The 27,168-nt window shown below is 44.0% G+C and overlaps 1 protein-coding gene across 4 annotated transcripts in view; it reads left to right on the top strand.

Annotated features, from left to right (window-relative positions):
* Positions 1-27,168, top strand: part of SYT1 (synaptotagmin 1) — a 926,220-nt gene that overhangs the window by 498,642 nt on the left and 400,410 nt on the right. The window contains exon 6 of one of the 4 annotated variants that reach the window (XM_075344934.1): positions 354-413. The exons of the other annotated variants lie outside the window; for them this stretch is intronic. The gene's annotated coding sequence lies outside the window, so the exon portion shown is untranslated. The remainder of the gene's footprint in view (positions 1-353; positions 414-27,168) is intronic. 4 annotated transcript variants of the gene reach the window in all.

Here is a 27,168-nt window from a genome sequence, read left to right on the forward strand (position 1 = left end):
TGGTGGGAACGAGGCATGTAGAGTCCATCCGTTCACCTTTTCTACAAAGACACTGTGGTTGGATCCAAGGATCTCAAATTTGGACTCATCAGACCAAAGCACAGATTTCCACTGGTCTAATGTCCATTTCTTGTGTTCTTTAGCCCAAACAAGTCTCTTCTGCTTATTGCCTGTCCTTAGCAGTGGTTTCCTAGCAGCTATTTTACCATGAAGGCCTGCTGCACTAAGTCTCCTCTTAATAGTTGTTCTAGAGATTAGGTGTGTCCAAACTTTTGGTTTGTACTGTATATTTAAAACTTTTATTTTGTCACTTGTAGACTTTGCTGTTTATTTGTTATATGTTTTTTTTCTAGTTCCTGAATTTGGTGCTTGAAGACATTATTAAAAACAAGTGTACCACAACATTTTTCCCAGTAAGAAGATGTTCCAGACATTTGTCATATACTTTTTTACTTTTTTCTCCTAATGCTGAAGCCAAAGCTATATATGTGAGAGGAAATTTGTCAGATTTTGTTTACTTACATAGCATATCCGAAGAAAAGGAATTCTTATATACACCCCCAAGTGTGTATTTATCATCATTAAATCACACATTTTCAGCCCTCAAACTAGAAAAAAAAAATAATTGGTGACTGATGTGCAACAGACAATTTACTAAAGTTTGAGTATCACAAATGATTCTTTTATCTTATCAAAGAAAACCAGTTTACAGGAATTGTTCAAATCAAATTTAAATGAAAAACACTTTTGTAAAGTTTTAATTTTCCATCATCTTAATTTTCACTTGTCTTTCAAACAGCCTAAAATGTTACAGTTTTCATACAGATGATTGACCCTTATGCCTGATTCTCTCTGTTTAATAGAAATCTTATAAAGGTAGTCATCTAATCTTCACAAATACGATTTTAAAAAGGACCAACCACCAGGATTTTCCTATAAAAACAAAAGCCAGTGCTATACTGGAACTCTCAGGCTGATTCTATACATACCTTTATGCGGGCGTCACACGGTACGATCTATCGTGTGATCGCACGAGCGATCGTACCCGCCCCCGTCGTTTGTGCGTCACGAGCAAATCGCTGCCCGTGTTGCACAAAGTCGTTAAACCGCCGTCACACGTACTTACCTGCTGAGCGACCTCGCTGTGGGCGACGAACATCCTCTTCCTGAAGGGGGAGGGACGTTCGGCGTCACAGCAATGTCACACAGCCGCCGGCCAATAGAAGGGAAGGGGCGGAGATGAGCGGGACGTAAACATTACGCCCACCTCCTTCCTTCCGCATAGCCGGCAGGTGCCGCGGGACGCAGGTAAGCTGTGTTCATCGTTCCCGGGGTGTCACAAGGAGTGATGTGTGCTGCCCCGGGTACGATGAACAACCGGCGCCATGAAAAATAAACGATTTTTTAAAAATAAGCGACGTGTACACGACTCACAATTTGTGACCGATTCAGCGTCGCTCGGAGGTGTCACACGAAACAACGGCACAAATGATGCCGGATGTGTGTCACGAAAACCATGACCCCGACGATGCATTACACAATAGATCGTCTCGTGTGACGCCCGCATGAGTTGTGAGATTGGATGTATAGTTTCTGAGATATAGGCAAGTAAAGTTTGTTAAATGCACTGTTATTTGATTGATAGGTGCTGCAGAATATCTAATAGGTGGCTCAGGTTTGCTAGTTATTCCCGCCTCTGTCTGCCTGCCTGTGCTTCCTCCCCACTGTCCTTCCTTCCCCTGTAATAACAGAGACAGGGGGAAGAAGGACAGGCTGGCAGACAGGGGTGGGAATAAGTAGCAAAACCCGACCCACTATTAGATATTCTGCAGCACCTATCAATCAAGTAACGGTGTATTACACAAATTTACTTGCCTGTATTTCAGAAACTATACATCTAATCTCACAACTAAAGGTATGTATAGAATCAGCATGATAGTGTCAGTATAGCACTGGCTTTAGGTTATATAAGAACATCCTGGTGGTGGGTCTTCTTTAATGAAAAGTAACACTACTAGAGTAAAGCTAGAGGCACAAAACAATGGATATACCATTGACCATTTCTAATTCACACAGCTCACCTCTTCCTATTCTTTGCACAATGGCCTTTGCACAAGTCACAGCACTCTACCATATAAATCTACAATTATTTTCTTGCTAAAATTTCTGGCTCGTTGCCTGCTATAAAGCAAATTTTTGGAACTGAACTGTTGTTTAACATTCAAAATGTATTATTTATTTGATTTCTTCAGTTAGAACAATGAACACACTTTAAGTAAAACTGATATAATTAGAAGCATAGAAATGATTTATAATAATACAAATCTGCAGTTTGTCTTTGAGAAAAAAACAGATGTAATATTTTCTAAAATGGCAAACTTCTAAAGTTTGTGTGTAATTTAATTCATACATGGTAATATTGAAGAGTATCCACAATTTTTCCGCATTCATTGTACACATAATAGTTTTTAATGGCAGGACACAGAGTTCATAATGATTTCCATACAATTTATACATTTTCTGTTTTGCAACAGAAAGAACAGGAATCACTTTAGCACAATGTCAATGGTAAGATTTAAAGAAAGAGAAAGAAAAGCAAAAGATAATTGCACACTTATGTGAATGTGTAATTGCTTTGAGATGGAATTTTCGTAGTTGCATCTCAATACAAGCTAATGTAATCCACCACAGGTAGTAATTACTGAAAGTAATTGTAATGCAGAATGAGAGGTAAACGTTAATGAAATAGATTTCTAAGGATATAACATCAGAGGTGCTAGAATGGAAAGTATTTTGTGAACCATGGCTGTTTCTTTGGTGAACCCAATCACAATCATTTAAAGAGCAGAGCAGAAAGACAGGAGGAAATTGCTTGAAAAAAATAAGAATTAAAGTCAATTTTACGTGAATTTATTGACATAATTTAGAGCTTGATGAATTTGATTCCATGGTTGATATAGAGATTTATTTATCAAGTGGTCTACCATATTTACCCTTGATCTGTGGTTGTCATGATCATCATACCTAGAGTAATGGTTAGTTTAGCTTGTTATCATTCCACTCCAGAGAGCAATGTGTTTATGTTACTGCCAAGGAGGGTCAAGACATTGGATTGTATGTGTGTTAAGTACACGGTTTTGTTTCTTTGACTTTAAAGGTTGTAAAGCATTGCCTTGTTGGGGAGGAGAGGGGTTTGAATGCATAATGTTTATAAAATCAACTCCAAACCTTTAATGAGGGTGTCAGAAAATTGAAGGAATAAATTGTGTAGTTGAAATTTGCATTAGAGATAAAGATCCAGAAGATAGTAGTCAGTATTTTAAACTAGTTTTCCACTACTTTTACACTGATGACCTATCCTTAGGATAGGTCATCAATGTCTGATCAGCTGTGGTTCGACACCACAGCACCCTCACCACTCAGCTGTTCTCTATGCCACTGGCGGCAGCAGGCAGCCAGAAATACTCAGTTGCAGAGCTACCCTGTCAACTGATAGCGGCCATGGCCATAACTGCACATCCACCTCCCATTTAAATCAAAAGGAGGCGGTTGTGCAGTACCCAGTTGCTGCCGCTTTGAGAAAATGAAGCAGCTCTGGAACTGAGCATTTCCGGCTGCTTACTGCCACCGTTGACACTGAGAACAGTTGATCAGCGGGGGCACAGGGTGTCGGACCCTGGGCAATCAGACTTTGATGACCTATCCTAAGGATGGTCCATCAGTGTAAAAGTAATGGACAACCTCTTTAATCTTTACTTGAATAGTTCAGTGTCTTGGAAGCCATTATGTTATGTATCCAAACTACATCATACTCAATCATGCCCCATAAGTGCTTTAACCCACAAAATTCTGCAAATCCTAAATTAAAATGATGCATAGAAGTGTAATATATGGGTAATATATGTGTGCATTCACCTTTTACATTTCGGAATATTGTATATACTTTGTGTAAATGTATGTAACACTGGACACTATATAACACTATATAACACTATAACAAATCATAACCTGTTCTCACATTACTTAGTAACTCAGTGTGCTATTAGGTTGATTAACAAGTTAAAGGTCACTGGTTTCAATTGAGAATCAGCCAAGAAGATTTTCCTACATGTCTATTTCCTTTGTGTGTATTGGAACAAAAAAAAAAAGAAAAGAAAAAGTCAAATTGGTCATAATTTCACACAAAACTCCAAAACTGGGCAGGACAAAATAGTTGGCACCCTCAACTTATTATTTAGTTGCCCACCCTTTATAAATAATATATAGATATAAATAGCTGCAATCAATTGCTTTGTATAACCAACAACTTTCTTACACCTCTCAACTGGAATTTTGGACCACTCTTCATTTGAAAACTGCTCCAAGTCTGTTATATTTGAAAGGTCCTTCTCCCAACAGCAATTTTAAGATCTCTCCACAGGTGCTCAATTGGATTTAGAACTGGAATTAAGGCCACTTTACATGCAACGACATCGCTACTGAGATATCGCTGGGGTCACGGAACTCATGACACACATCCAGCCTCGTTAACGATGTCGTTACGCGTGACATCTATGAACGACCGCTAACGATCCGAAAAACGTAAAAAATCGTTGATTGTTGACACGTCATTCCTTTCCCAAATATCGTTGCTCATTTTGGACGCAGGTTGTTCGTCGTTCCTGAGGCAGCACAAATTGCTACGTGTGTGACACCCCGGGAGCGATGAACAACAGCGTTCCTGCGTCCTCCGGCAACGAGGTTAGAGTGACATTAATGCGGCTGCTCTGCATCCCTCCGCTTCTATTGGTGGCCCACTGCATGACGTCACTGTGACGCCCCACAAACCTCACCCTTAAAAAAGAGTTTGTTCACCAGCCACAGTGACGTCATTAAGAAGGTGCGTGTGTGACGCGTACTAGCGATATTGTTCGCCACGGGCAGCGATTTGCCCGTGATGCACACATGACGGGGGCGGGTGTGATCGCTAGCGACATCGCTAGCGATGTCGCAGCGTGTAAAGCGGCCTTTAGTGCTGGCCATTTTAGAACTCTCCTTTTTTTCAGTCCATTTGTGGGGGCTTCTTGAAGTAATGCCGGCATCACACGGTACGATCTAGTGTGCGATCGCACGAGCGATAGTACCAGCCCCCGTCGTTTGTGTGTCACGGGCAATTAGTTGCCCTTGGCGCACAAAGTCGTTTACCCCTGTCACACGTACTTACCTGCTGAGCGACCTCGCTGTGGGCGGCGAACATCCTTTTCCTGAAGCGGGAGGGACATTCAGCGTCACAGCGACATCATACAGCGGCCGGCCAATAGAAGCGATGGGGCGGAGATGAGCGGGACGTAAACATCCCGCCCACCTCCTTCCTTCCGCATTGCCAGCGGGACACAGGTAAGCTGTGTTCGTCGTTCCCGGGGTGTCACACGGAGCGATGTGTGCTGCCCCGGGAATGATGAACAACCAGCTCACAGAAGAAGAAACGACTTTTTGAAAATGAGCGACTTGTCAACAAGCAACGATAGGATGAGTATTTTTCCAAAACTGGGCACTACATTGTGAACCTAAATCTTCAGATTTTATGATGCCTTACATACAATCAAGGCACCCAGTGCCAGAGACAGCAAAATAACCTCAAAACATGTTTGAATCGCCACCATGTTTGACTGTAGTAGTTCTTTTCTTTGTAGGCCTCATTCCATTTTTGGTAATCAGTATAATGATGTGCTTTACCAAAATCTCTAGCTTGGTCTCATCTTTCCATGAGATGCTTTCCCAGAAGGATTTTGACTTACTCATGTACATTTTTGAAAACTTAAGTCTAGCTTTTTTATGTCTCTGTGTCAGCAGTGGGGTTCTCAAATGTCGATGGACAGTTCGTGATAACACTGATGCAGCCTGAGCCTGCAGGACAGCTTGAATGCATTTGGTACTCCTGCTCATGGGTTATTTCGCTGGATTATATTATAACATTAAGCACATGAGAATTATTGTTTCCAAATGTTTTAACTTTATTGAATAATTTCTAAATTATAGACACCATTATTTAAATTGGCTGAACTTTCTTAAACATTTCATACTACTGTATGAACCCTGTTGGGTAATACATACCAAGTACCATATTTTTCGGATTTTAAGACTCACTTTTCCTCCCAAAAATTTGAGAGGAAAATGAGGGGTGCATCTTAAAATCTGAATATAGCTTACCAGAAGGTGGAGAATTTGCAGCTGTGGCTGTCTGTGCAGCCGGCTGCCTCTCTGTGCGGGTAGCTCTCTGTGCGGCCGGCCGCCTCTCTGTGAAGGTGGCTGGCTGTGCGGGCGGCCAGCTGGCTTCCTATCTGTGGGGCAGCCGGCTACCTGCCTCTCTGTGCAGGTGGCCGGCTGGATGCCTCTCTGTGCGGGTGACCGGCTTGCTGGCTGGATGTCTATGTGGGCTGCCGGATGACTGGCTGTCTGTCTGTGCGGGCTGCGGTGGCTGTGTGCATCAGGGCGGTGCGGCAGGTGTCCTAGATGCTCTGGCTTCAAATTATGGTGCCCGGAGTCGGCGGGTGCGCAGATGGAGCTCTCGGCTCAAGATCTTGTCGTTGAGTTGAGAGCTTAATTTGCTGATGCGCTGCTCTGGGCACCTTTTCTTTAAAGCCCACACTGCCAATAGAACATCTGGGATACGCGCCACACCAGTCTGCTCCACACAGCCAGCACAGCTTCCGCTGTCAGCACAGCTCGGCCGCTGCCAGCACAGCCCCCACCAGCAGTGCCCCTGCCTCCTGTGACTCCACTCTACCACCGCTGCCGCTTCCCTCCGGTAAGACAACACTGGAGTATAAGACAGAACCCAATTTTTTTTTACCTTTGTTTATCTCTAAATTTGGGGTGTGTCCAGTGCAATCCAGTGCATCTTATAAAATGAAAAATATAGGAAATGAGGCAGCATTGAACTAAATTGTAAATAAACAATGCAGAACGTATGCCTTCCTTTTATTGTTATTACTGACATATAATTTGCCCAGCATTGTGCATAAAAAATGTATTAAAATACATTTGATGCATCTGGCCCTTAATGATATTTTTGAAACATAAAAAGGATGTGTACGTGACTCATCTTAGTCAGTTTTCCCTACAAAGCTCAAATTGACCATCAGTTTAAATAGCTCAGTATTACTGAAGCGTGTTAGCCATTATGGACATTTGGGGTCACATTAACATCCTATTACACATGATAATACTTCATAAAACATAACATAAATGTGTACATTTGTTGCTTGAACAGACAAGAAATTTGAATTATTTACATAAATAATGTGATTGGTAAGCTTCAGAGAGCAATACCTGAAATTAGCTCCACTTAAGAGCTGAGAAGCGTAAAGCTCGATGACATTAATTTATGTGCTGCATGTTCTTATTTAAATTTGCTGAAAAACTTAGAACAGCAACATATAGTAGGCTACTTCGAACCATAATTTTTTATAAAATTATGACTAGTGTATGCATTATGTAAAACTACAGTGGTACATCCTAGCTAGCAATGTGTCATGTAGTGAGAGACTCTGTTCTAACGGTTTCTAAAGGCCATTTTACACACAGCGACATCTATGGCGATGTCGCTGGTGAAAGCACCCGCCCCCGTCGGTTGTGCGTCACGGGCAAATCGCTGCCCGTGGTGCACAACATCGCTAGGACCCGTCACACTATACTTACCTGCCTAGCGACGTCGCTGTGGCCAGCGAACCGCCTCCTTTCTCTGTCCAATAGAAGCGGAGGGGCGGAGAGCAGCTGAAAGAAAGTGACGCCCACCTCGTTGCCGGAGGATGCAGGTACGGTGTTGTTCCTCGTTCTTGGGGTGGACACATAGCGATGCTGCCTCAGGAACGATGAAAAACCTGCGTCCTGCAACAGCAACGATATTTGGGATTAGAACGACGTGTCAACGATCAACGATTAGGTGAGTAATTTTGATCGTTAGCGGTCGTTCGTGCGTTTCACACGCAACAACGTCGCTAACGAGGCCGGATGTGCGTCATGAATTCTGTGACCCCAACGACATCTCGTTAGCGATGTCATTGCGTGTAAAGCCCCCTTTAGTCTCATCTGTCCGCCTCCACTCTTCCATTGATAATGAGCATGAATATTTAATGCATATTTTGGTGGTATGAAAAGAGGCTGGTTGACTACTCACAGAAAATTACCCTCCTTGTGCAATTATGATCTTCTTCATTAAAATAATGGCCTATGGAAGAGATAGAAGGATATATTTCTTAGGTGTCTCTGTTATAAGACTTTGAGCCATTGAAAAAATCAGCTTCTAGTCTATTGGGTTGATATGAATAAATGCCAAGTAATGGGATATTTGAGTGGTTTCTTAAAGCTTTCCTCAGCTGTAAAAACTGACTGTATAGAGGATACGAACATCTAAATTCTTTTATCTTTATTTTTGAAGCCTGAATTGTGGGAAAAGGTTGAAAAATTCAAGGTGGCCGAATACTTTCACAAGGCACTGTAGGGAAGATGGTTAAAATTAATGGGAAGATGGATGGAGCCAAATACAGGACCATTCTTGAACAAAACCTGTTGGGGTCTGCAAAAGACCTGAGACTGGGACGAAGATTTGTCTTCCAACAAGACAATGATCCCAAACATAAAGCAAAATCTACAATGGAATGGTTCACAAATAAACGTATCCAGGTGTTAGAATGGCCAAGTCAAAGTCCAGACCTGAATCCAATCGAGAATCTGTGGAAAGAGGTGAAAACTGCTGTTCACAAACGCTCTCTATCCAACCTCACTCAACTCGAGCTGTTTGCAAAGGAAGAATGGGCAAGAATTTCAGTCTCTCGATGTGCAAAACTGATAGAGACATACCCCAAGAGACTTGCAGCTGTAATCGCAGCAAAAGGTGGCGCTACAAAGTATTAACTTAAAGGGGGCGAATAATATTGCACCCCGCAATTTTCAGGGTTTTTTTTTTTGCAAAAATTTAAAATAAGCAATAAATATCGAAATATCGTTCATCTTCACAATTGTGTCCCACTTGTTGTTGATTCTTCACTTCAGATTGTCCATCCTTGCCTAACTGTCCCTGTATACACAAGCATAGATAAAGGGACCTTTAGAATAAGTATTTCTAAAGATGTTTTATCTTATGCTAATGAGCGTGGGGACTAGTCCCAAGGGCGTTATAGGCGTACTAACATGCTATTCAATTCAGCATCACCAGTGATGACACACATACCTGTGTTCGCTGTGCCTGCACTTCTAAATGCCGGCACATCTCTACTTTTTTTTTGATGATGCTTCATTTGAGAATACTAGTGCATGCAGAGATACTCAAACAAAGCATCATCAGGAAGTATAGACTGCTGCCACTGCCACAGTTTCTGCCCTTCAATGAAGAGTCATCAGTGATGCCAGAGATCAGAGATGCGTGATGTGCACTGTACGATGCGCACAATAACAGCCTATTCTCTATTGATGGCTCAGATTAGTAGTAACAAGCTGGCAACAGAACAGTATCAGAGTCATGTGTTGTACTGCTCTATACGCCCCAAGTGTCATGGTCAATTTAGACTCTGTTCACACAACAGACTTGGACATGCCACATGGTACTTCTGTGTTGCTTAGTCAGAGCTGGGCGTCAAACAGTTTTTGTTCTCTCTGGTGATCGGTCTGGCAGGAGTTAATTTCTGCTAGCCTGTGAGTTGCTTCTGGAGTAACAGGTTAAAGAAGACCTATCACTGCTGCCACTACCCTTTAAAAGATAGTGGATCCTGTTCCTACATGCCGAATATAGCGTAAGTGATAACAGTCTTGCCACATGGTGATTCAGCTTCTGAGCTTTGCTGTATGTAATCTTGGGTGTTGTAGAGATACCCTTGTCATTGTGTATTTCCTTTCTTTTCTTTATTCCCCCCCCAAATATTGTCTTGACCTCTGTGAGTGACTGCTGTGAGTTAGAGTTTTAGTTCCTCCCTTTTGGTACTGTTCTATTGCTGGCTCCTAACTGCTGATCTAAGCCAATGCTTTATTTTAGAGGAGTAAGGCCTTTGGCAGTGATCACAGACTTTGTCTTCTGATAATGCTTCATTTGACTATCCCAGCATGCACTGGGATTCTCAAATGAAGAGTCATCAAAAAAGAAGTAGGTAAAAAAACAGAATAGCATTTGGATTGTGTAGATAGAGAAGGATATGACATTTTTAATGTATGTATATTAGAAAATAATTTAGTTTATGGCACGAAATAGATAGGGATTTAGAATGAAAATTACTTTGCTTCAGACTACCCTTTTACCCTCTTATGTGACAGAATGCATATCTACTTTTTAACTTTTTTTGCTTTATCCCGTGAAGGACAAAATGTGTAAATAAAGGAAAGATATTTATTATCCACAAATATAAATCTACACAAAGCCAATGATTACTTTTAACCCCTTCACGACCGAGGACGTACCGTAACATCCTAAATCATTAAACGGTGATCACTGCGGTGAGCCGGCGGCGATCCCTGCACATTGAACAGCAGAGATGTGTGGCTAACAGGTGCAGGTAGATCCGAGATGCACCCACACCTGTTAACCCATTAGATCGTGCTGTCAAAATGTGACAGTGCAATCTAACTGGCCACAGCAGGGAAATCGCCTTTCCCCGCCGCCATCGGAGGCCTCGTGACATGATTACAGGGAGCCAATGGTTGCCATGGTAGTGATGGATAATGTTATGACACCTGTTGTTATGATGTGGCCGGCAGAGCAGCGGCTATAACAGAAGAGCAGCATTTCTGCTGATAAGAGCTATAAAGCTGTAAAGCTCTGGTCAACAGAAATGAATCAGCTGAATGCTGTTCCTTAGTAATGAATGCTGATCAATAGTCAAAAAGAAAAAAAGAAAATAAAGTTTTAAAAAAATAAAAAAACTTAAAAGTTGAAATCACCCCCCCATTCACCCCATTTAAAATGAAATGGTTGAGAAAATAAAAAATATACACATATCTTGTATTGCCTCATTCAGAAATACCTGCTCTATCAAAATATAAAATCAATCAACCTGACCCGTAAGTGGTGTAGAGGCAAAAAAAATTCCAATCGCCAAAATTTCATTTTTTGGTTGTCGCAAATTTTGCACAAAATGCAATAACAGGAGATCAAAACGTCAACTCGAAATGCAAAACGTAAACAATCACTGAGCCCCATATTTTGAAAAATAAAAACGCTATGGGTGCGGAAAATGGCTCAAAAAGTGCACCATTTTTTTTTTGGACAAACTTCTACATTTTTTTAACCCCTTAGATAAACCCCTTAGATAAAAGTAAACCTAGTTTGGTACCGACCTGAGGCATCATAACAATACATCGGTTTTACCATATAGTGATCACAGTGACTGAAATACCTCCAAAACAATTGTACAATTGCACTTTTTTTGCAATTTTTCCACACTTGGAATTTTTTTGCTGTTTTCCAGTACAATATATTTTAGAACTCATGGTGTCATTTAAAAATACAACTCCTATTGCAAAAAACAGGCCCTCATATGGCAAGATTGATGGAAAAATAAAAAGGTTATGACTCTCGGAAGAAGGGGAGCAAAAAACAAAAACGAAAAATGTAAAATCAAACGGGGTGAAGGGGCTAATGAACCAAGTGTGTCTATGACTGAAGTAAGATATTTGTTGTAATATATGCCACAGCTCATCATAATTTAGATGCTCTGTTGTATCACGCTCCTGTTCCACCTCAACTTTGCTCATCTTGGTGAAGCCAGGTGAAACTCGTGTGAAAACGACAAAAGTTGCAAACTTTGTTATCCTACGTCGAGTTGTGAAAAAAATCTTGCGATTTATCAAAGTGGTTTATGCCAGATTTCTTTGACGAATAGTTCCTTAAATTACTCTAAATTTTTACACTTGGATAATCATCCAAAATGGCAATACTAAATGGTATAGTATACTGGTTTCTACATTTAGAACAACAAGAATGAAAAAGTGTATATTATACCTTAAACGTCAACTTTTTATTATATCAAAAATATTAAAACTTTATTAGAATAAGATATTAAAAAAATGTTTTAGAAACAAATATGAGTTGATAGTACTTGAAAGAAGGGTAGACATCAAAACATTATTATATACTTAGTGTTGTACCAAGAAATGGACAATGGCCCTTTAACAAAGGTTACTCATTAAATTGTTCATTATGTCCATGAGAATAGAAAAGGGAGCAAAAGTAGCCAGAAATAAGTAGAAAAGGCAAATATACACCAATTAACAAGGCAACAACCCTGTAGATGGTTTGTAAGTAGGGATGATTGAATACTTCGATTATTCGGCTTCGCGAATATTTTCCGAATACCTCGCCGCTATTCGACTATTCGCGAATATTCGATGCGCAATGTAAAGAGTGCTTTACATGCTGCAATCTCGCTAGCGAGATCACTAGCAAGCGTACACGTCCCCGTCGGTTGTGCGTCACGGGCAAATTGCTGACCGTGGTGCACAACATTGCTAGGAACAGTCACACATACTTACCTGTCTAGCGAAGTCACTGTGTCCTGCGAACCGCCTCCTTTCTAAGGGGGTGGTTCGTTCGGCATCATAGCGACGTCACTAAGTGGCCGCCCAATAGAAGTGGAGGGTCAGAGATGAGTGGGACGAACATCCCACCCACCTCCTTCCTTCCTCATTGCGGGCGGCTGCAGGGACAGTGATGTTCCTCATTCCTGTGGTGTCACACATAGCGATGTGTGCTGCCGCAGGAACGACGAACAACCTTTGACTTGCAGTAGCAACCATAATCGAAAATAGAATGATCAATGATAAGGTGAGTAATTTGGATCGTTAACGGTCGTTCCTGCGTTTCACACGCAACAACGTCGCTAATGTGGCTGGATGTGCGTCACGAATTCCGTGACCCCATCAACATCTCGTTAGCGATGTTGTTGCGTGTAAAGTGGCCTTTAGTCTATGGGAAACCCGAATAACAACTATTCAGAACTATTCGGGCTTCCCATAAACTTACATTGTGCATCGAATAGTCGAATAGCCGCGACTTATTCGGAAAATATTCGCGGTGGCGAATAATCAAAGTATTCGATCATCCCTATTTGTAAGTTTGTAAGACTACATGGTGTTATGAGTTTTGATCTTTCTTCACTTTCAAAGATTTAGATTTTGTTAATTTTGTTAATAGCTATTTTTTTTTAATTCTGGATTATTTAATTTTATTTAATGTATAGATTTGCCCCAAATCTTACAACTAATTAATTATCTGCAAATTGTATAAATATTGAGGCATAGTGAAAAGTTGCATTAGTAGTTGGCCGGTAACTGATTGGCTCACGGAGATACAGAGCTGAGTGTATAAATCATCCAGTTATAAGATTCTGTTTGAGTCTTGCATCATTTTGGTGAATGCAGCATTTGTCACTAGTGCAAGTATAAAAACATAAATCCATGATATGACTCCATTGATTATGTAAAGAATATGGATCTGGATTTTTCTTTTTAAGTCTGTATTGACTTTTCTAGGAAGTTTATACAGTAAAGTAATTCAATGATATTTGACATGAGTTTTTTGTCATGTAAATTTGCAGCCAAAGTGACTTTTCCAAAATTGCTTAACTAGGGAACATTTCGGAATCCTTGACACACAATGTCATTGAATTTGCTGGGACTCCATTGACTCTGCAGAGTGATTTACCATTGAATGTGTGATTTCAGCTATTTTGGAAGAAAGTCTTCTGCCTGGAAATAGTGAAGACATTTTTTATTTGAATTTAGCTGTGATGAATTAGAGCTTTTTGATTTAGAAACTAGCCTATTCTAGAACTTCAACAATAAATGAAAGCCACAGGACTTGCTTACAATGGCTTTCATTCATGGGCAGTTGCATGGAACTCATTAATCTCGAATAATAGAGTATATCAATTCAAACAAAACCATTCAATGATGCACAAAACATATTCCTTTCATGAAAATAATGTACTTGTTATTGATTTATGAAATGTTTGTAAGTCCATTTATAGCACATAAAATATTTCTCTGAATGCTAGCACCAAACCTTTCTAGCAAGTGGAGAATACAACTAATTACTGGGGACATTCCACTTTGCACTGTCATTTGGATGCTGGGTAAATAAAGCACACTTCATAATCTGCCTGAGGAATGCAATATAGATGATTATGCAGATATATAATAAACACTTATGAGCAAAGTGAGCCTTTATTTTAGATAAAATCCATAATTATTAATAAACTGTATGTTAATTAGAAAATTGAAACACTAAGCACAGTTACAATTTACACTTTAATTAGCTTACAGAGGTTTTAGCAAGTCCATTAGAATACTCTTCATTTGCATAAAGACAGCCCTAAATGCAACTTGCGGACACTACTCTTAACTAATATACTTTAATTACAGCAAAAATGTGGTCGATCTGAAATTATTTTAAATAAGACTAATGAAATACAACTAAGAATAATGTTGAGTTTTAAATAATCATTGCAAAAGTAAAAATTTATATTTATCCAGCAGGAAATAATCCTTTCTTTTTTTTTAATTAATTTTGTTTATGTTTGGATAGCTTCCTGTTTTACCATATTTTTCGTTTTATAAGATGCACCAGATTATAAGATGCACCCCAAATTTAGAGGAAAGAAAAGGTAAAAAAAATAAAAAGGGGTCTGTTTTATAAACCAGTGGTGTCTTACCTCTGTGGTGGGACTGCAGGCACTGCTCTGCCCTGGTTCTGCCCTGTCCAGGCTCTGCTCTGTCCAGGCTCTGCTCTGTCCAGGCTCTGCTCTGTCCTGGCTCTGCTCTGTCCTGGCTCTGCTCTATGCAGCTCTGCTCTGTCCTGGCTCTGATCTGTGCTGGCTCTGCTCTGTGCAGCTCTGCTCTGTCCTGGCTCTCATCTGTGCTGGCTCTCCTCTGTGCAGCTCTGCACTTGGTCTGCTCTGTGCTGGCTGTGCTATGTCCTGCCTCTGCTCTGTTCTGGCTTTCCTCTGTCCTGGCTCTGCTCTGTGCAGCTCTGCTCTGTGCAGCTCTGCTCTGTCCTGGCTCTGCACTTGGTCTGCTCTGTGCTGGCTCTGCTATGTCCTGCCTCTGCTATGTCCTGCCTCTGCTCTGTCCTGGCTCTGCTCTGTGCAGCTCTGCTCTGTCCTGGCTCTGCTCTGTGCGTCTCTGCTCTGTCTTGGCTCTGCTCTGCATTTGGTCTGCTCTGGGCTGGCTCTGCTATGTCCTGCCTCTGCTCTGTCCTGGCTTTCCTCTGTCCTGGCTCTGCTCTGTGCTCGGTCTGCTCTGTGCTGGATTTGCTCTGTGCTAGCTCTGTTCTGTGCTGGCTCTGCTCTGTGCAGCTCTGCTCTGTCCTGGCTCTGCTCTGTGCTGGCTCTGCTCTGTGCAGTTCTGCACTTGGTCTGCTCTGGGCTGGCTCTGCTCTGTCCTGCCTTTTGCTCTGTCCTGGCTTTCCTCTGTCCTGGCTCTGCTCTGTGCAGCTCTGCTCTGTCCTGGCTCTGCTTTGTGCTGGCTCTGCTCTGTGTGGCTCTGCTCTGTCCTGGCACTGCTCTGTGCTGGCTCTGCTCTTTGCTGGCTCTGCTCTGTGCGGCTCTGCTCTGTCCTGGCTCTGCTCTGTGCTTGGTCTGCTCTGTGCTGGTTCTGCTTTGTCCTGGCTCTGCTCTGTGTGGCTCTGCTCTATCCTGGCTCTGCTCTGTGCAGCTCTGCTCTCTTCTGGATCTGCTCGGTATAGTGGGCAGTGAGTCACACGCAGACTCTGGGTGCCATTATTTGAAGTCCTCATCGCCGACATCGTCAGAATGGCCCGTACCTCACTGCCCGCCACAGAGAGCAGCACCGCCGGCCATCACACAGAACAGTCGCCGGCCGTCGTACTGAGCCGCACAGAGCAGCCGCGAACCACCATTCAGAGCTGCACAGAGCAGCCACTAACCGCCGCACAGAGCCACACAGAGCAGCCACTGGCCGCCATACAGAGCAGCACCGCCAACTGTACAGAGTCACAGAGAGCAGCACAGCATTGCCCTACCTTCTTTGACCCTCCCTCTACCACCCCCGGTAAGCAATATTTGGATTTGAAGACGCATCCCTCATTTTCCTCCCAAATTCTTAGGAGGAAAAGTGCATCTTATAATCCCAAAAATACGGTATGTCCCATAAACCCTTCAAACCATAGCTCGCCTGATTATCTCTTTTGGTAAACAGGTGTGCCAATGGTATTATTCAAGCTCGATTTTCAATGGAAAAGTTGACAGTAAAACTTTAGTAATCAGCTTATATATTAAACTTTTAATTTATGTATATTGTATACTGTACTGGAAATATAGCGAATAATCTCAAGCATTGCCTATGCCCATGGAATGGAACTTTAAACACACATTTTTAATGAGCTTTTAAGGTAAATGTTTTTCAATATGTATTTTATCTGGACAGGAAAAAAACACTTGAAAAAAGGAGTATCCACGCTGACAACCTTATTTTGCATGTAACAGTTCACGATCTTAGTGTAGCTGATCGAAATTTGTTTTTCTTAATGTAGTTCTGTTATAGTAGTCAGATCCTTAAGTTAAAGGCAACTTGTCACCAAGTTTTTAAAAGCAGAGCAGCATAATGTAGTGGCAGAGTTCCTTATTCTAGCGGTGTGTCACTTACTGGACTTCTTAATGTAGTTTTGATAAAATGACTGATTAGTCAGCAGTATATTATCATTAGAGGACTACTTGGCCTGTGGCAGGTAGCCCAGCATACTCTGAGCTCTGTATAACTACTAGATCTGCAGCAGAGAAAACATTGATTTTATCAAAATGACAGCAAATAGCTCAGTAAGTGACACATCGCTGGAATCAGGGTCTCTGTCTCTACATTATGCTGCTCTGAGATAAGGGAGCAAAAATATGGTGACAGACTCCCTCTAATCTTTGTTAATACTGCTCACAAAGGTCATTTGGATGGGGCTAGGAATGATATCTGGGGAAATTCAAATTTACCGATTACCGCAGACTTTCCTGACAAATTTACTTCACGGAGAAGTTAGTCTCCATTGGTGTCTCTTATTATGCTTTGGGGTCTCTCCAGCTCTGGATCATAAAAGTGCAACATGTAAAAATAAATTATTTTCACCTTACCACTAAAGGCCGCTTTACACGCAATGACATCGCTAATGAGAAGTCTTTGAGGTCACGGAATTCATGACGCACATCCGGCCTTGTTAGCGATGTTGTTGCGTGTGAAAAGTACGAACGACCGCTAACGATCAAAATTACTTGCCTATTTGTTGATCGTTGACACGTTCTAATCTCAAATATCGTTGCTGTTGCTGGTCGCAGGTTGTTCGTCGTTCCTGTGGCAGCACACATCACTCTGTGTGACACCGCAGGAACGAGGAACAACATCGTACCTGTGGCTGCCGACAATGAGATAGGAAGGAGGTGGGCAGGATATTCCGGCTGCTCATCTCTGCCCCTCCGCTTCTATTGGGCGGCCGCTTAGTGACACCGCTGTGACGCTAAATGAACCTCCCCCTTAGAAAGGAGGCGGTTCGCCGGCCACAGTGACGTTGCTAGGCAGGTGAGTATAGTGTGACGGGTCCTAGAAATGTTGTGCTCCACGGGCAGCGATTTGCCCATGATGCACAACCGACGGGGATGGGTGCTTTCACCAGCGACATCGCTAGCGATGTCGCTGTGTGTAAAGTGGCCTTTACTCTTATTCCCCTCTGCTCGTTACCATCATCCATCTGGTCCTCACCACATCCTCAGATTGCTACTGCTTGCACCAAAAAAATGAGTCTTGGGAGGGTTTTAGGCATGTGCCTGCAAAATCATGGTGTATGCGGTAACGTCATGATGCCACGCTTGCACAGAATCCTCCTGGGGATTTTAGCATGAGCGGCTGTGATCTCAAGATGTAGCAAAGACCAGATGGGTAATGTGGAGGTGCTGGAGAGGTGAGAAGTATGGAAAGTAAAAGTATTTTTTATTATTTCTTTTAACTGCCCTTTGCAGTTTAAAAATATGGAAGCCATTGAGTTTCTGAATCTGTGTGGAAGCGAATTACAAAAAAATGCATATTTTTGTAAAATTTAAGTAGGATTAAAATGCACTTGAGTGGAAAGGCAGTGAACATCAGCATGTATATAAGAGATGTTTGGTAATGAGCCAAATAGCCCATAAGGATGAAGGTATGAAATGCCTGTATGCCAGGACCCAGTTGGTCAGTTAATGGAATTTCTCAAGGAAATTCCGGACTGTCTGAAAGAATCCCACACCTGCGGTAAAAAAATGCACCAAAACCGCAACGAAATCTGTATGTGGTTTTACCGCGTTTTGATGCGGATTTGCTGAGGTTTTTCCACAGGTTAGTCCCTGCGGGTTTTTACCATTATCTATGGCAAAAAGCGCAGGTACCTGTGGAAAAGAAGGGACATGCACATTAATTCCACAGCAGAAAATCCGCAGGTAAATCCGCAGGTATAAAAAAACGTAGTGTGCACAGCATTTTTTATACCCATACGTTTTGCTGGGGATTGACTGCAGAGATGTCAGACACATTTTCTGCAGCAAATCCGCGGCAAATCCGTGGTAAAAGCACCTGGCCTTAGAATCCATCTTTCCAATTTTTGTAATTAATCATATGTACTGAATATGCTTATCCTGTTTTTCACAACTTATTCCTAGCATGTCAATGTTATAATCACATTCCCTTAGTCATAATAAAGTGTCATTACTAGAAACTATGACATGTGAACAGTGTTAGATGACTTTTTATTTACTACACTAATATGAAATGAATGAATTCTTAGAGAGAAAAAACAAGCTCCCAAATTCACTGCATTCACCATTCCATCCATATACCTCAACTATAACAATGCACCAAAAAATAATTCATCTTGGAATAAGAACATACACGGTAATATGCTTGAGGTTGAAAGGACACATGTTCATTGATTCCAACCTTTTCTTAAATGCAGTGGTTGGTAGATCCATATTGATCTATAAAAAAGGCTAATACAATACATTGGTCTGCCATTTGCTATTGCAAACCTAATTTCAAGAACGATGAAAAAGAATGTGTTCTGGTTTTTTTTTAAAATAAGTGCCTATCAAGTAAAGAGGTTTTTTCCATGCTGACAATGATTTGTCTTCTCGTAGGCACCTTTTCTAATTTGTTTCATATAATTTGGAATCTCTACAGCATCTACCGTATTTCTCGTTTTATAAGACGCACCCCAAATTTGAAAGAGGAAAATAATATTTTTTTACTGTTAAAATGAGGGTCTGTCTTATAGTGTCTCTTATATTAACTCACTGGGGGGGAGTGGCAGTAGTGGAACAACTCAGGAAGGTCCCAAGAGGCAGGGTAGGCGATGCTGTGGGCACGGAGGAGGGGGTGTCATGGTTCAGGAGGGTCGGTGATGCTATGGGCTTGGACGAGGGGGTGTTGTGGCTCAAGAGGGTCAATGTGGGGAGGGTCGGTGATACTGCTGCGGGCTCATGGGTTGTCACGCCAGCGGGCGCCATTGATCTGCCAGTGGGCTCAGAAGAGGGGGTGTTGTGGCTCAGTGTGCGGCAGAAGAGGGTCGGCAATACTGTTGGCTTGTGGGGTGTCATGGCAGTGAAGACCAGTGATCTGCCGGTAGGCTACTTTGAATCTCCCTAAGTTGACGAGATCAACATCAAGAAAATGGCCAGGGGGTGGCACGTGCGCAGATTGGCAAGATGAACTTCAACAAAATGACTATCGTCAAAATGGCTATCGTCTATATAATCCTATCTGCGCACACGCCACTTCCGCGGCCATTTTCTTGAAGTCGATCTCATCAACTGCAGGAAATTTAAAGCAGTCCACAGTCCGCCAGCAGGTCAATGTTTGCCACTGCGACACCCCATGAATCCAGAGTATCACCGACCCTGCGCCCCCCACTGACGCTCCGGTAAGCCATATGCGGTTTGTAACACACACCTCCATTTTCCCCCCAGTTTTAGGGGAAAAAGTGTTACAAAGCGGAAAAAACGGTAATATTAATTTGATGTTCACAATGTACAATTAATATAGATAAATATGCCAGGGAAAACATACATGAATATTATAGATATAGTTACCTATTTTTCTTCACTCTTATGGTGATCTAGTAATTGCGCTTACATTAGATAATCAGTGATGGTATTATTACTGCCAACTGGACAGGAAATATAAAATAGTCATTAGAATAAACATTCCTTTTCTTCCATATGTGGACTGAAATGTATTCAGGAGTTTGTTTTCCTTTGATGATGGTTTGGAGATTAGTTTGACACAAAGTTCATTTCTTTTAAAATGACTATAATTAAGTTGAACTGCTCATGGAAGATAATTTCACATTAATTAGTACAAGGATTGACAAGCATTTTAAATCAAGCATATTATACATTTTTGCATATAAATTATGCTATTATGTAAAGGAGTTGTTTCTTTAAAAATGTAGCTGTAACTCTCACTCTGTTTGAGCATTCCTGTGAGACCGCAATCATAATGGAGGTAATTCACAACATTAAGAGAAAATGAAATTTTACAAAAATATCTGATGGTTATTATAGATTAATAACAATGCCAAAAACTGCCATCAAGCTAATGAACCATGCAAAATCTTTTCATATTTCCAACTCATTAGGAAATTTTACTGGTTGCAATCAGTGCCAGCGCTGTAAAGCCCACTTTACCCGCTGCAATGTATCTTACGATGTGTCGGCGGGGTCACGTCGTAAGTGATGCACATCCGGCATCGTAAGTTACATTGCAGTGTGTGACAGGTACGTGCGATTGCGATTGAACGGTAAAACGTTCATCGCATAGACGTCGTACCTTTCTCTAGAATTGCACGTCAGATTGTTCATCGTACCCGGGGTAGTGCACTTCGCAGTGTGTGACACCCCGGGAACGATGAACAGATCTTACCAGCGTCCTGCGGCTCCCAGCCCACAATGCGGAAGGAAGGAGGTGGGCGGGATGTTTACGTCCCGCTCAGCTCCGCCCCTCCGCTTCTATTGACCGGCTGTAGCGTGACGTCGATGTGATGCCAAATGTCCCTCCCACTCCAGGAAGTGGACGTTCGCCGCCCACATCAAGTTCGTATGGACGGGTAAGTACGTGTGACGGGGGGTTACTCATATGTGCGGCACGTTCAACAAATTGAACGTGCCACACATACGATGAGGGCGTTGCAAATCGCATACGAAATCGTATGTGAAATTGCAACGTGTAAAGCATCCTTAAGGTTTCCTACAAGCAGATAGCATTACACAATCCATTCTCATGCGCAGTATCTACCAGTCTACACACTTAGATGGCCCAAATAATGTACCCACTTTTCAACTCAATGTCCGACACTCATCTGAAATATTTGCTTCTATTTCCTTTCAAGTTGTGAATTTTTAAATGCAGTATGTCAAACATAACAGCCTTGTCTTCAAGTATGTATAATGAAACGGGCCAAACTTTAGAGGGCCTGTACCATTAGAAAATAGCTTATCATTGAAATCACTTTCAATGTAAATTATAAAGTTTTATGCTAATCACATTTTTTAATTTCAATGGTAGCATATACACTGTATATATATATATATATATATATATATATATATATATATATATAATAAATAAAACTGAGTGTATGTATGTGTTTGTGTATGTATGTACTGTATGTGTTTATGTATGTTTGTATGTCCGCTAAAGGAATCCGCACTGTCACATGTACAATCACAAAATTTTGCACAGATGAGACCCAGGGAACGTCATAGACTATGTTTGGTTTTACAGAAAATTTTAACCCCACGCATTACTGTAAAGGGGCCTTTACATGCTATGATATCGTTAATGTTTTATCGTCGGGGTCACTCCGTTAGTGACGCACATCCGGTGTCATTAACGATATCGCAGCGTGTGACACTTTTGTGCGACCTAAAATGATCGCAAAAGCGGCCAAAATCATTTGCCGTTTAGAGGTCGTCTAAAAAAACAAAAATCGTTCGATGCTCATTAGTGATGTTGTTCCTCGTTCCTGTGGCAGCACACATCGCTGTGTGTGACACCGCAGAAGCGAGGAACATCTCCTTACCTGCATCCACTGGCTATGCGGAAGGAAGAAGGTGGGGCGGATGTTTACGTCCCACTCATCTCCGCCCCTCCGCTTCTATTGGACGCCTGGCATGTGACGTCGCTGTGACGCCGCACGACCCGCCACCTTAGAAAGGAGGCGGATCGGCGGCCAGAACGACGTCGCAGAGCAGGTAAGTCTGTGTGACAGGGGTGCGTGATTTTGTGCGCGACAGGCAGCGATATGCCCGTGTCGCACAAAATACGGGGGCGGGTACGCACGCTAGCGATATCGGCAATGATATCGTAGCGTGTAAAGCCCGCTTTACTCTCCAAAAATCCTGCCTCCATTAAAGTCAATGGAGCTGCGAGCAATTAGGTTATTAATAGGAGCTGTAATTGGTTACTATAGGAACAAAATAAATGTTTAGTATAAGAAGTTTATGTGTGAGGTAATAAGATTTTGGTGGGGAGACGGATAGAGAGACAGAAAGAGACAGACAGAGACAGACAGACAGGGAAAGAGACAGAGAGAGAGAAACAGACAGTTAAAGAGACAGACAGGGAAAGAGACAAACAGACAGGGAAAGAGACAGGGAAAGAGACAGAGACAAGTAAAAAGACAGGAAAAGAGACATAGACAAGTAAAAAGACAAGGAAAGAGACAGAGAAAAGTAAAGAGACAGGGAAAAAGACAGAGACAAGAAAAGAGACAGATGGGGAATGAGACTGACCTGGAACGAGACAGACCTGGAACGATACAGACGGGGAAAGAGACAGACCTGGAACAAGACAGACGTGGAACGAGACAGACCTTGAACGAGACAGATGGGAAAAGAGACTGACAGACAGTTAGAGAGAGACAGACAGACACAGACAGACACAGAGATAGACAGACACAGAGATAAAGAGAGACAGACAGAGAGACTGATACAGAGACAGACAGATATACTGATACAAACAAACAGAGACACAGAGACAGACATCAGAGACAGACAGACAGAGACTGGAAGAGAGAGACAGTTACTATCCTGACTTTCTGTTCTATAGAACTCACTTTTTAGTAGTCATCTTATCATCACAGTCAGGAATACAGGGAAATATAATTTTTTTTTTTTTTTAAATTAGAATTTGGCAGGTTTTTCCCAAAATTTTGATTGCATCACATTGACTTGCCACAAATCTCAATACTGTAAAACCTTCAATTGCCACTGAAAAGATATAGTCCTAATATCTCATTAAGCATAATACTAGACTGACTTCCTGTTTTATAGAAATAACTTTTCAGTAGTCATCGTATTACCACACAGTCAAGATTACAGTGAAAGATAATATTTTTTTTAAAAAATTTGACAGGTTCAATGATTCTTACCAAAATTTTGATTTTTATCAAATCAATTTTCTACAAATAACAATACTGCAAAACTTTCAATTGCCACTGAAATGATACGTCTGACACTCTGAGGTCACCTAGGATTATATGCATCACTTTTCAAGCTCTTCAACACAAACAGCCTTAGTAATGTCGAAGTCAAATCAACCTAGAGATGGACGGTAACCCAGTAGTAACAAACAGCCCTTTTAATAACAGAGTACAGTGACAGACTTTTCATGTTTTTAAATATTAAAAAATGGTCCAACAATTATCCATCTTAGTTATTTGAGATGAGGCATACTGTTCTGTTCAGGACACTGACTCAAACTAACAAACTAACTGTGTCAGTGTTAGAGGTTACATCATCCTGCTGTGGCTGAGACAAGTGATGTGCAATATAGTCCATAGCCCCCTCCACTATTCTGCTGGCCGGAGGCTGAGGAGGTCAAATTTTCCCTGCATTTTGAGGGGCACTGCAGCCAAATTTGAGATGCTGCCACCTGACTGCGGGCCCCCTATGCTAATTTTAGGTGTTTTCTCCCCCTGGAAAGACTCACCAGCTACCCCCCCGGCTCCTGTGGTATGATCTGATCGGATATAAGTCACTGCGCTGCCCAGCTTCCGGTCTCTTTGTTCCTGGACCCGGACCTGTTTGGGCGGCCGGTGGCGTGTACCCGCTTCGGAAGGCGGTAAGAGAGCTATCAGCAGGGAGGGAAGAGTTTTGCCCACGGCGCTTTAGCTGTGAGCGGCTCCCTCCCTGCTGAGGCATAGGTGACATGGCCGGCGGGCGGTGTTTTCAGGGTAATACCTGCCCGCCGGTCCGCCTGTGCTCGCCGTCTGACACAAATTCCCCATCAGCAGGGAAGGAAGCGTCCGACTCACAGCGCTGTTAGTTGTGAGCGGCTTCCTCCCTGCTGAGGCACAGGTGACATGGCCGGCGGGCGGTGTTTTCAGGGAAAGACCCGCCCGCCGGTCAGCCTGTGCTTGCCATCTGACACAAACCCCCCATCAGCAGGGAAGGAAGCGTCCGACTCACAGCGCGGTTAGTTGTGAGCGGCTTCCTCCCTGCTATGGCACAGGTGACATGGCCGGCGAGCGGTGTTTTCAGGGAGAGACCCGCCCGCCGGTCCGCCTGTGCTTGCCATCTGACACAAACCCCCCATCAGCAGGGAAGGAAGCGTCCGACTCACAGCGCGGTTAGTTGTGAGCGGCTGCCTCCCTGCTGAGGCTCCAGCTAGGTGTGCCGGCAAGCGGCGTTCTGAGTGAACTACCCGCCCGCCGGTCAGCTGGAGCCCCCCCCTCCCCCCTCAGTTTGTAAAGAGCGCGAAAGCACTCTTTGCTTAAGGCACCGCCCACCCGCCGCCCTGCCTCTGCCAGCGGTGGGTGGGAGTGCAGGCTGTGAGCCGGCGCGGTCCCTGATGCAGCGCAGGTGGAAGCGCTGCAGCGGAGGACCCGCCGGCTTTGTGTGAAGAACAAACCCTGTGCCCCTGATCCCTCCACTGCCATGTCACCGGTGCCCTGTCATGAAGAAATAAATTATACATAAAAAATAAATAAATCACAGCCTCTGATGCAGCTCGGATTGGAGGTGCTGCATTGGTGTATGTGCTGACTGCATAAGTCAGCAGAATCCACATCCCTGATTGGTATCCCCAGACAAGTTTAAAAAAAAAATAAATAAATAAATAAATTATAAAAATAAATAAATAAATTATAAATAAAGAATAAATAAATTAAATAAATAAATGTTAAATAAAATAAATAAATAAATAAATTAAATAAATAAATTCTAATAAAAATGCTCCCTTCCATTAGTGCCAGTGTTTTTCACCCCCCTCCTCTTTAGGGGTCGGCATGACACATTAGGATAAAACCTCCCCTTCTGTGGGTAGCGGTTTGGATCGGACTCTGTCACTCTATGCGCGGGCGTTGGGGCCCCGGGCGTCATGAGTCACATGGAGATTTAAACCCCCCCTTTTTTTTTCTTCAGAATTAACCCCTGGTGCTTTCCCGCGGCGGGATGATGAGCATCTGAGTGTACATTGGGCTGGACAGCGGAGTGCTGCGGGAATTGGGCAGGAACATCTGGAGTCCGGCCCCCCCCCTTTTATTCTGCACAATCTGGCAAGCACCATTACGTGGGATTGCAGGGTGCAATAAGCGTCCTGGGGGGGTCACGTGATGTCACCAGGCAGCAGGTTTTCCGCCCTATTCAACATTCTGTAATTAAGCATACCTCCCAACTTTTAAAGAAGGAAAAGAGGGACAAAGTTTGCGGCGCGCATAGCGCGCCGCGGCAAATTTTTAGGCCACGCCCCCTAACCACACCCATTTCACAGTCACGCCCATATCCACTCCCCATCCACACCCATTCAGCACGGACACGCAGGCAGCCGGCGGGCCTCCAGCACGGACACGCAGGCAGCCGGCGGGCCTCCAGCACGGACACGCAGGCAGCCGGCGGGCCTCCAGCACGGACACGCAGGCAGCCGGCGGGCCTCCAGCACGGACACGCAGGCAGCCGGCGGGCCTCCAGCACGGACACGCAGGCAGCCGGCGGGCCTCCAGCACGGACACGCAGGCAGCCGGCGGGCCTCCAGCACGGACACGCAGGCAGCCGGCGGGCCTCCAGCACGGACACGCAGGCAGCCGGCGGGCCTCCAGCACGGACACGCAGGCAGCCGGCGGGCCTCCAGCACGGACACGCAGGCAGCCGGCGGGCCTCCAGCACGGACACGCAGGCAGCCACAGTGAGGCGGCCAGTCGCCTTCACAGACAGGCGGCCGGCCGCCTTCACAGACAGGCGGCGGGCCGCCCGCACAGAGAGGCGGCCAGCCGCCCGCAGAGAGAGGCGGCCGGCCGCCCGCACAATGAGGCGGCTGGCCGCCCGCACAGACAGGCGGCGGGGGGCGCCCGCACAGACAGGCGGCAGGGGGGCGCCCGCACAGACAGGCGGCAGGGGGGCGCCCGCACAGACAGGCGGCAGGGGGGCGCCCGCACAGACAGGCGGCAGGGGGGCGCCCGCACAGACAGGCGGCAGGGGGGCGCCCGCACAGACAGGCGGCAGGGGGGCGCCCGCACAGACAGGCGGCAGGGGGGCGCCCGCACAGACAGGCGGCAGGGGGGCGCCCGCACAGACAGGCGGCGGGGGGCGCCCGCACAGACAGGCGGCGGGGGGCGCCCGCACAGACAGGTGGCGGGCCGACCGCACAGACAGGCGGCCGGCCGACCGCACAGACAGGCTCCGGCCGGGGGTGAGGGGGGAGGGAGGGAAATCAGCGCTGGGGAGATTAGTTTACTGTACCAGCAGCAGCACAGGCAGCGCTCCTCTCTATGCCACGTCTACTAGGATGGTAGGAGGGAAAAGCAGGGAGGCGGAGAGAGAGTGGGTGGGCGGAGCCCGGGAGCCGGCCGTCCCGCCCGTGGCAACGGGACAAACAACGTAAAGCGTGAAAGTCCCGCTGTATCCGGGACGGTTGGGAGGTATGCAGCATGTTAGAATGTGTACATAAGATCCCACTGGTGGTGGCCGCAGCTTATAGGCCCCAAATCTGGTGACAGGTTCCCTTTAAAGTGAACCTGTCAGGTGCAATATGCACTCAGAGCCAGGAGCAGTTCTGGGTGTATATTGCTAATCCCTGCCTAACCGTCCCTGTATACACTAGCATAGATAAAGAGATCAAGAACAAATATTTTTAAAGATCTTATATCTTATGCTAATGAGCGCGGGGACTAGTCACAAGGGC

Source organism: Anomaloglossus baeobatrachus, chromosome 4 (genome assembly GCF_048569485.1).
Source record: "Anomaloglossus baeobatrachus isolate aAnoBae1 chromosome 4, aAnoBae1.hap1, whole genome shotgun sequence".
NCBI classification, from domain to species: domain Eukaryota; kingdom Metazoa; phylum Chordata; class Amphibia; order Anura; family Aromobatidae; genus Anomaloglossus; species Anomaloglossus baeobatrachus.